This window comes from Oreochromis aureus, linkage group 7 (genome assembly GCF_013358895.1).
Source record: "Oreochromis aureus strain Israel breed Guangdong linkage group 7, ZZ_aureus, whole genome shotgun sequence".
Taxonomy (NCBI): domain Eukaryota; kingdom Metazoa; phylum Chordata; class Actinopteri; order Cichliformes; family Cichlidae; genus Oreochromis; species Oreochromis aureus.
Genome location: NC_052948.1, coordinates 45223975 through 45235192, shown reverse-complemented (window position 1 = coordinate 45235192; position 11218 = coordinate 45223975).

Here is an 11218-nt window from a genome sequence, read left to right as displayed (position 1 = left end):
AAACACGTGTCACATTTTAAAGAAATGTAGCAAAATATATTTAACAAATAAAACTTACATTTAACTTGACATGAAAACAAATATTGTTATAGATTGGATGACATAAGATGACACAAATGTTGCGCTAAGGACAATTGATAGATTGAGAATCACATCACTCAGTCAGAAAAACAAGAAATACAGTATTTGTTTTGTGTCTTCGTAAGGTACAGTCATTCATGCATCACTACAGCAAAATCAGTCAGTGCTCTGTGTAGTGCAGAGTGGCACGGTGGCATGACAAATTAAATGTTCAGTATAAACTGCTGTTTACATTTACTAACACCATCTTGGGTTGTTAACTCAGCGTTGGTGTCATTGCTCTGACTTTCTGGGTTTGAAATCTAACTTGAGAGAGCATTCCAGATTAAAAATCTGAGGTTGGGTGAACCTCCCCCACTGAGTCCCGGACTTGATCTGATAAACTCACAACCACTTTTAGCAGCCAACACACCCCAGTTCAAAATGGAATACGTGAGTATTCCAGTAAATGTGCAATCGAAGAATTTGTTGGGTTTTATGTGACGACACAAAAAAATGTATATGATCAATTTTCCTCTATGTGAGCGTTTTCAGAAAACAGGATATGCACTGGATCATGACCCCTAGTTAACCAGAAAGATGATAAAATTTCAAACGTCAAAGCGAGCGAGTGGAGTCACAGCACCCTGGTCGCTGTGGCAAGCAGAGCGTGGTGACGTCACAGTACTCTGGTTGCCCCAGGCTACATCTGTGCATGTTTGGGTTTTTTTGTGTGTTTTTCAAACTTAAATTAAAGCTGCTGAGCTTATGCGGCTACTAGTTTATACAGGGAGTGCAGAATTATTAGGCAAGTTGTATTTTTGAGGAATAATTTTATTGAACAACAACCATGTTCTCAATGAACCCAAAAAACTCATTAATATCAAAGCTGAATGTTTTTGGAAGTAGTTTTTAGTTTGTTTTTAGTTTTAGCTATTTTAGGGGGATATCTGTATGTGCAGGTGACTATTACTGTGCATAATTATTAGGCAACTTAACAAAAAACAAATATATACCCATTTCAATTATTTATTTTTACCAGTGAAACCAATATAACATCTCCACATTCACAAATATACATTTCTGACATTCAAAAACAAAACAAAAACAAATCAGCGACCAATATAGCCACCTTTCTTTGCAAGGACACTCAAAAGCCTGCCATCCATGGATTCTGTCAGTGTTTTGATCTGTTCACCATCAACATTAAGTGCAGCAGCAACCACACAGCCTCCCAGACACTGTTCAGAGAGGTGTACTGTTTTCCCTCCTTGTAAATCTCACATTTGATGATGGACCACAGGTTCTCAATGGGGTTCAGATCAGGTGAACAAGGAGGCCATGTCATTAGTTTTTCTTCTTTTCTACCCTTTCTTGCCAGCCACGCTGTGGAGTACTTGGACGCGTGTGATGGAGCATTGTCCTGCATGAAAATCATGTTTTTCTTGAAGGATGCAGACTTCTTCCTGTACCACTGCTTGAAGAAGGTGTCTTCCAGAAACTGGCAGTAGGACTGGGAGTTGAGCTTGACTCCATCCTCAACCCGAAAAGGCCCCACAAGCTCATCTTTGATGATACCAGCCCAAACCAGTACTCCACCTCCACCTTGCTGGCGTCTGAGTCGGACCGGAGCTCTCTGCCCTTTACCAATCCAGCCACGGGCCCATCCATCTGGCCCATCAAGACTCACTCTCATTTCATCAGTCCATAAAACCTTAGAAAAATCAGTCTTGAGATATTTCTTGGCCCAGTCTTGGCGTTTCAGCTTGTGTGTCTTGTTCAGTGGTGGTCGTCTTTCAGCCTTTCTTACCTTGGCCATGTCTCTGAGTATTGCACACCTTGTGCTTTTGGGCACTCCAGTGATGTTGCAGCTCTGAAATATGGCCAAACTGGTGGCAAGTGGCATCTTGGCAGCTGCACGCTTGACTTTTCTCAGTTCATGGGCAGTTATTTTGCGCCTTGGTTTTTCCACACGCTTCTTGCGACCCTGTTGACTATTTTGAATGAAACGCTTGATTGTTCGATGATCACGCTTCAGAAGCTTTGCAATTTTAAGACTGCTGCATCCCTCTGCAAGATATCTCACTATTTTTGACTTTTCTGAGCCTGTCAAGTCCTTCTTTTGACCCATTTTGCCAAAGGAAAAGAAGTTGCCTAATAATTATGCACACCTGATATAGGGTGTTGATGTCATTAGACCACACCCCTTCTCATTACAGAGATGCACATCACCTAATATGCTTAATTGGTAGTAGGCTTTCCAGCCTATACAGCTTGGAGTAAGACAACATGCATGAAGAGGATGATGTGGACAAAATACTCATTTGCCTAATAATTCTGCACTCCCTGTATAGAAAACAATAATGTGGGCGTTGGGTTTAAACTCCACTATGGACTATATCATGAGGTGTACCCACAAAAAGCTCACAGACACAGATAAGACCTTATTTAATCCAACACTGCCCAAACACTCTGCTGGCAAATGACTTTTTAAATCTGATAGACTCTTTTAATGTTGTTCAGTCAGTCAACGACCCAACACACGAAGTGGTCATACTTTGGATTTGGTCCTATCTTGCGGCCTGTCACCTCTTGACATTGAAATCTGTAACATTATTAGATATGCAGAAAAGCAGAACGAAAGTGGAAAAAGGACCGATTACAGGTATCGTTTGAGGCACTTAATCCTTGTCAAATTACCAGAAAGCCATTAAAGCAGTAAAAACTATTTTAATACTAAGTATTTTTCTAAGATTGTGTCCAATAATAATCATAAACCTCGTATTTTATTTGGTATTATAAATTCAGTTCTTAATCCACCCAATATCGATCCCCATACAGTAGCGAATATAACATGCGAAAATCTTCTGAAACTCTGTTAACAAAATTGTAAACATCAGGTCCCACATTATTCTTATTATTGTTGGTATTCTTCCTACTATTGACCCATCTATTCACTCTCCAACTTTTGCTGTTTTTGATCATTTAGAGCCAGTGTTCCTTTCATTACTTAATTAAATAGTTAATAACTTGAGACCTTCAAAAATGTTCTTGGATGTCATTCCACCTAGATTGCTAAAAGATGTTTTTGACACTGTTGGTATATGTTTGCTCTTCATTGTAAATAGCAGTCTTCAGTCTGGGTCTGTTCCCCCTGACTTTAAACATGCTGTGGTGGAACCTGTCCTTAAAAAGCAGAACCTGGACCCAACAGTTCTATCAAATTATAGACCAATCTCCAAATTGCCCTTTCTGTCAAAAGCTCTGGAGAAAGTTGTCCTCCTCCAGCTCCAGACCTTTTTTGATAATCACGGCATCGGTGAAGTATTCCAGTCTGGTTTTAAAACACATCATAGCACTGAAACGGCTACCGACTCAGGAGATTCCGCCATTTTAATATTACTAGATCTCAGTTCTGCTTTTGATACGGTGGATCATAGGATTCTTATCTCTTGGCTGGAACAATATGCCAGTATTAAAGGGATTGCATTGGAATGGTTTAAATCTTACCTATCTAATCGATCCTTCTCTGTTAGATTCAGAGACACATCATCCTCAAAGACCTCGCTCTTTTGTGGGTTCCCTCTGGGACCATTAAAAAAAAAATGGTGTCCCTTTTCACTGTTGCTGTTGATTCACAGATCTACCTCCCACTGAAACGCAAATCTGTGAACCCTCTGAAGAGACTGTTCGATTGTCTGGAAGATGTTAAGGCATGGATGATTTTAAATTTTCTCAATTTAAATGAACAGAAAACTGAGATCATTGTCTTCGGCCCTAGTGACCATTACGACCTTGGCCCCTTAGAAAATTATAAAAAATCATTTGCGAGAAATTTAGGTGTGATTTTTGATAGTAATTTAACATTCGATAAACAGATAAAAAATGTGATCAAGACCAGCTTCTTTCACCTCTGTGTACTTGCTAAGGTGAAGCAATTCTCTGTTTCAGAGACTTTGAGAAAACAATCCATGCCTTTATTTCATCTTGCCTCAACTTCTGCAACAGCGTCTACTCTGGTGTTACTTCATCATCAATTGGCCGACTACAGCTGGTTCAAAATGCTGCGGCAAGGCTCCTGACTGGCACACGCAAGCAAGAGCACATATCGCCCATACTTGCCTCGCTACACTGGCTGCCAGATGCCCTTCCTAATGCATCTGGCAATAGAAAAAGATAAATAAGAAAGTAGTGTACAAAACCCCCCAAAATACCATACTATGTACAAATGGTTACTATATACATTAAAATACACAAAGATTTTCCTTTTTTATATGTAAATAAAGTGCACACAAAGCAATATATGCCCCAAAGATTACTGTGTGTAAAATAGCTCATAGCAACATGTTCAATACCTGACTGACTTTGAGTGAGAACTGAAGAAGGGAGGAAGTGCTTCACCTAATTGAGCTCGACTGCAACAAGCAGTGATACCAATGCGTGCAAAAAGCATAACTAGAGAAAAATACGTCAGAAGGGATAAAGAGAGAACGGTGGTCTGTGGCAACCATCTGCTAACCCATTTCCTTAGCCCCTGCACCCAAAAGAAAGGAGGATGCAGTTAGCATGAATACCAAATGGGTCTCAAATAATCATAGTGTTATCTAAAAGTGCACAAATGATTAGAGTTCGACTAATAGTTAAGTATTGCTTTTATCTTGTGGACTTTTTAAGCTCTTTAATTCAGTAGTGACAATTACATGTATATAGCACATTTCAGTAAACACCATTTGCTACAGTGACATCTTCAGTCACTGAAACTAAAGACATCAGTTGGATGAGTGATGAAATGTTTCTCTGTCCAGATGAACAGAGGTATCTTTGCATTACTGTTGTAACAGTCTATAAAAATGTATATGTTGCTATTACTAGTACTACAAAACATGTCAGGCACTTAATTTTATAACTACAAAACTTTTTTTTTCCAAATTCACCATCTTTTTCTTGTCTCCTCCACTCTCTGGTAAACCTCCATAATTTTGTGGGTCATGCAGGATAACTCTTTTACCTTATCAAATCTACAATTAGGCATGTGCTAACATATTAAGTGAACAAAACAAAGGAAACATTTCTTTGAATAACTGCTGTTATTACGGTTATTTTTTATTCCTGATGCAAACTGATAGTCAGTTAAATTTTCTTTCGGAAATCTGCTGCCCTATGCAGTTTGCTTATTAACAACAACAGGTTGAAATATAACTTCCGCTGTCTGGTGACGGGTTTCCTTTTTGAGGTATTTTCTCAAGGTAAGCACGCGCACGCTTCTCCTCTCCAATTGCAAAATTAAATTTGCTGACCTTGATGTTTTGCTCCCTTTTCTCCTTTGATTTTTCTTTTTCACTAAGGATGTATTCTGTATAACACTTCCTGTTAAACTCATCCCACTTTTGTTCTTTCACTTGTTCCTCCTGTCTTCTTTTTTCTTTTAGCCTTATGGCATTTTTTCTGCCTTCATCAATAGCTTTTAGTATTTCTGCTCTCATTTGTTCTTCTTCGAGGCATCTGGCTTTAAATTCTCTGGCCTCTTTTTCCGCATAAGCCTTTTCTAATTCTGCCTCTCTTAAAGCTTTTTTAACAGCCTCTGCTTTTTGCATTGCTTCCAGTTTTTCCGAAGCGATGTCTGCTGTTAGCTGTCTTCTTCTTACTCTGGCCATGGTGTGAGCCATCGAGAGAGCCATCTTTTTATCAACTTCTTTTTGAACACGTTTGTCATGTTCATAGCGCTCTTTCTGTTTTTGAATTTCAAGGTAAGCACGCGCACGCTTCTCCTCTCCAATTGCAAAATTAAATTTGCTGACCTTGATGTTTTGCTCCCTTTTCTCCTCTGATTTTTTCTTTTCACTAAGGACATATTCTATATAACACTTCCTGTTAAACTCATCCCACTTTTGTTCTCTCACTTGTTCATTTTGTCTTTTTTTCTCTTTTAGCCTTATGGCATTTTTTCTGCCTTCATCTAAAGCTTTTAGCATTTCTGCTCTCAGTTTTTCTTCTTCGAGGCATCTGGCTTTAAATTCTCTGGCAGTTTTTTCAGCATAAGCCTTTTCTAAATCTGCCTCTCTTGAGGCTTTTTTAACAGCCTTTGCTTTTTGCATTGCTTCCAGTTTTTCTGAAGCGATGTCTGCTGTTAGCTGTCTTCTTCTGACCCTGGCCATGGTGTGAGCCATCGAGAGAGCCATCTTTTTGTCGACTTCTTTTTTAACAGTTATCTCACCTCCTTTGGCCATGAGGCGTGTTTTAAGTTTGTCTTCAATTGCCAGCTTCTGCGCCTGAAAAACCTCGATGTTTTGTTTAATTCCAATCATTTGTGTTGTTGTTGTTCGTTGCGTTTATCGTAACCTTAAAACTTAAATATTTAGTTTTAAGGTTACCTGTTAATCCTTTCGAAGAAGGTTTTTCATGTGTTCGTTTTGTTTTCGTTTTCGGTCAGCTACTGTTGCCTAGTAACAGAAAATAATGGTAACTTGTTACGCTGGCGAGAGTTGCGCTATTCAGGCGTCTCTCACACAGACCAGATTAGTCGCGTCTAGTAATTTATTCGGATATTTAATAATTATCTGCTCCACTCACCCGTCCTGCGTTTTTCTTCTTCTTTCTCGTTTTTTCTTCTTTTTTCACTCTCATAAAGAGGAAGCAGAGGACACGTGTAGGCCCAATGACAAACAAATTCATCACCCATAACGCACTTATTAAGGGGATCACCGGGACAGCGAGAAATGATCACAGGTCTGTGAGGCTGTAAACACGTGCACCTGTGGGTGACCAGGGGGACGCTCTAAAACTCTCAGGAACCACGAGTATATTAGTTTATTATATCGTGGACTTCACTGAGTGAAAAAGGATGAAGATCCAGTGCAGCTGGTCTCAGGAGATGATGAAAAAGCCTGAACACCTTCTCTACAACAACAACAAGGTGAGTTTATTGTTGTGATTGATTTAGTTTTTGAAGGTTTGTATGTTACTTTAATTATAAAAGGCTTATATTGCAGCTGAATGCTGTTATGTGTATGCAACTCTACATGTATTGTAGGAACATTAATAATGATAATCCACAGCAGATCTGACCAAAACTCTGTTCTTTCTTGCTGGCTTTCAATGGTAGCGTGTACAAATTCATTTTATTTTCAAGTCATTTCCCACCTCACTTTTCTCAATACTAAACGTTGTATTTTTAGTCCTTTTATTTTAGCTTGAATGCAAACAACATCAACAAAAAACAAACTTCTTAAAATTTCTTTTTGTTCCTCTTTTTTTCCTCAGAATAAATTGTGACCAGGCTCATTGGCTGAGATGGTGGAGCAAAACAGCAACACATTAATTGTGACTGCTGAAGTTCCTGTATGAACCCAACAACTCTGAAAATCCAAGGAAAAGGTGTGCATTTTCCTTAAAGCCCAGATGGAATTTGATGGACTACCATGCTGCATTCAGGACTTTCTCTCACTGGTATATGAAGAGTGCTACCAGTAGAAAGTGTGGACACAATGTCTCACTTCATGCTTGCTCTTCACTAACCTCTGGTGTTGCTTTCTAGTCACTTGTGTTGCTATGGTCTCATTTGTTATTGTCTCACAAGCAGAGGTTTTTGCTTGGGAAGTAACCATGACCTCTTTTCAGAGGCTTCTCTAACATTTAATGGTTGTGAAATATGTCAACTTTTCTCCTCTACTTTAACTACTAAGAGCATTTTGAGCACAGTGGAGAAAAGGGGTTGCACTGAGGATTTTGAACTGTGGCGTTTAAGTGTTGTCACTGCAGAAGATTTGTGGACACAGATCCTTATTCACTTAGCTGCTGTTCAGTTTAAAAGTCTTCATCAGAACAAGCAGAACAATTGCACTTTGCTCCTCACTGTCTTTGAAAAGTAAGAGCTGATAAAACAAATCCACTAAATGCACTTTTATCTTTAAATTTGGTATAGTAATTTGTCGAACAGACAAGTAATCTTGTCTGTTCGATTACTTTGTCTGTTCTAATAACAGACAAGTAATCATGTTCTAATAAACCCAAATTTCAGCAACACCTTTGGATCTGTTCGGTTTTATTCATATAGCACCAGTTAACAAATCGTTTCTCAAGTCACTTTATATTGTAAGGTAAAGACCCGACAGTGTTAATCCAGGACAAATGTTCATTCTGATTCAATGTTGAAGCGAATGCAAGTCTGTAATCAAAGGTGAGTTTTTGGCCATAACTGACTACATATGTATATTATATCATGAGTGGACAGACATGGTTGTAAACCACACCTTAACTGTTTGGCTGAGCTAAAACAACCACAGCAGGGATTCTAGCTTTAAGGTACTGTGGATATTGTTAAATGTGCAAATATTGGTATATTTTTTGTTTGTCAGCTGTCCGTTTCAAAGAAAACACTTTGACGCCGCTTGAATCCATGTATTTATGAACACATTTTCATGATGTTAGGGACCAAGCAGTTAGGCATAGAGGACACAGGTGTTTAATTCAAAAATGGGTTTTTATTGACCCAAAATATGAAAAATAATTGACAAAGCCAAAACTTAAATAGGCAGACCAATAAAAGAGGTCAACTCAATAAACTAAACTCAAAATAACAACTAACAAAACCTCAAACAAACATAAGACAAACTGACCTCGTGAAATGACTGTGACAAAGTGGCTAGGATTGAATTCATTTATCATTTGTCACTTACATATATTGTGAATTTAGCTTGTGGTATCTTATAATGAATCATAATGCTTTAATGTACACACTGCAGATGGACTGTTTGTGGTAGCATTGGTTACATTCATTACATCTGTGCAAATGTTCTTAAAGCCAAATGTCACTTAATCATTAGTTGATTTGAATCTTTCATTTGATTATGTAGTTTGGTTATACATACATGTACCGTTGTGTGTTCCTTTGTGCAGGTCCTATATGTAAAGGGCATGTAGGAGGGGCCGCCCCAGTACTTCCTGTTTATATAGGATATGATTTCATTGATTGAGTCAATTAGGTGTAACAAAAAGAAGGGATGTTTCTTTTGTGTAAAATTGTTTATTTCCTTTGAAATAACCTCATGAGTCAGATTGTGTGAAGAGAATGACTTTTCAAACTGTTTATTTGGGTAAATGAGTTTGTTAAGTGGAAAAATGATTTTATTCCTGTTTCTTTGTCTAGACGGTGTTATTTGGTCTAACCTGTTTTCTCAATGGTAGGGATTAATGAGTTTCAGCTGTGGGTGGAATTCTGTATAAAGCAGGGGAGATTTTGACTGCCAGGGTTCTTATGTTTGAGTGAAACAATTGTTGAACAGTGACGCCAGAAAATAAAGGACACTTAAAAGAAACTTGAACAGTCTGCTGATGCTGTCTTCCTATCACTTTCCTTGCTGCTTATGTTATGCTACCCCACAATGACACATGAGGGAACTTAAATACTGGCTTAGCTAAACCAAATGACACACAAGGGGGACTGATTTCAAGAAAAATGGAAAAAATAAAAAGTTTGTGAGTTATGCTGTCGTTAAATTTTAGCCTAGTATTTGAGTTGAGGACAATAAATGAATATTTTACATTAAATGTACCAATGTTGTTGTGTAATACTTGGGCACAGATCATTTTAAGAAGTTTTAATTTACAAGCAAATAGTGTATAAGGTTGTAATTGTATAGAAATGTATTGTTAAGGAAAAGTACATTTAATTGGTTAAAGTTGAAAGTAGTGACTGTAAATAGTAATAGAAACAAAATTTTTAGTTTTTCTATTAACAGAACATATCTGTTAATGATACAGAAAATATACCATGAATAAATGGAATTTTCCATAGTTGAAGGAAATGTCCATAAATCTATTTGGAATGGTATAGAACTTTGTGACACCTTGAAGAGTATGAATAATTTTGGACATGACACTTTTGCTCAAATGTAAATAAAAGCTGAGAAATATTTTTTTTCTATAACAATGCCTCTTGTACATTGTCTTATTATCTTTTGGGAGACACCTGTGTCATTTCCGGTCCAAAAAACCTTGCTGTTTGAATAAAAGTAACTTTAAGTTAAAATTTGCCAGGGGTATGAATAATTATGGGCTTGACTGTGTGTGATCATTACAGTATGATGTTCCAGACTGCTGACTGTGGCCACTCCCAAAGTTATTAGTTGCTCAATCATCATTCAGCCTAATCACAGCCTCCTGCACTTGCATAAACATGTCTTTGGACCACATATTGACACTTTCAGTGAGCAGCTATTTTGAGCCTCTGCAAATTGTATTACTATTACTCCTTAACAGTTGATGCGTAATTTTGTTGTACATGTAAAATGACAATAAAGGGCTGTTCTATTATCTTTTCTTCTATTCTATACTTTTGTTTAAAAAAATGAAAGTCTGCACTTATATCACATCTTGTTTGTTTGATTTAAAATCCATTGTGGTGGTTTACAGAGATAAAATTATGTCATGGTCCAACAATTTGTAGACCTGACTGTAAATGATGTTTTTTGCATGGACCAGAGACAGGATTCACTGAAGTAGGGACATATCAGTAATGGTGTTTTGTAAAAACACTTTGAGCAGAAAAGCCTTAAGCCTTAATTTTGAGGATGGGAGGCTTAATTTTTTTTCTTTTGTCACGTTCACTTTAACTGAACCTGTGCTCCCTTGTGGAAAGAATTAGTACCAATGGTGAACATGCTAGTTCTATAGTTCTCTTACAAATACCAGTTGCATTTGCATGGAGCTGATCTGTGTGCACAGGTCCCACTAAAGGTTGTTGGGGCTTTTTGCCATGTTTCTGACATGGCAAAAAGCCATGGCTGGTCCTCGATGTCCTTCTGCTATGGTTAATCTCCTCTTCTGTGGCTTCTCTTCTACACTCTTGGCACTGCAGAGTGTGGTAGAGTTACAGTAGCTGTGGAGGTGCTGGACTGCTACCAGCGGTGACAAGGACGCCTGCAATAATCAAAACTTGTGAGGAATTAGAAGAGAACAATGGTCTCTCTCAGTGGTATCAGGTAAAATGGAGATAAAATCTTTTATTTGCCATTTGTACACATACACTAGGTCTGGGTACACAGGACATGTTGCGCAGAGCTTAAAGTCAAATAAACATAAATATATATATATAAACAAAGGACACACTTGATTATTAATTGACACTATGTCTAGTAATAAACAGGTATATAACAGCAAA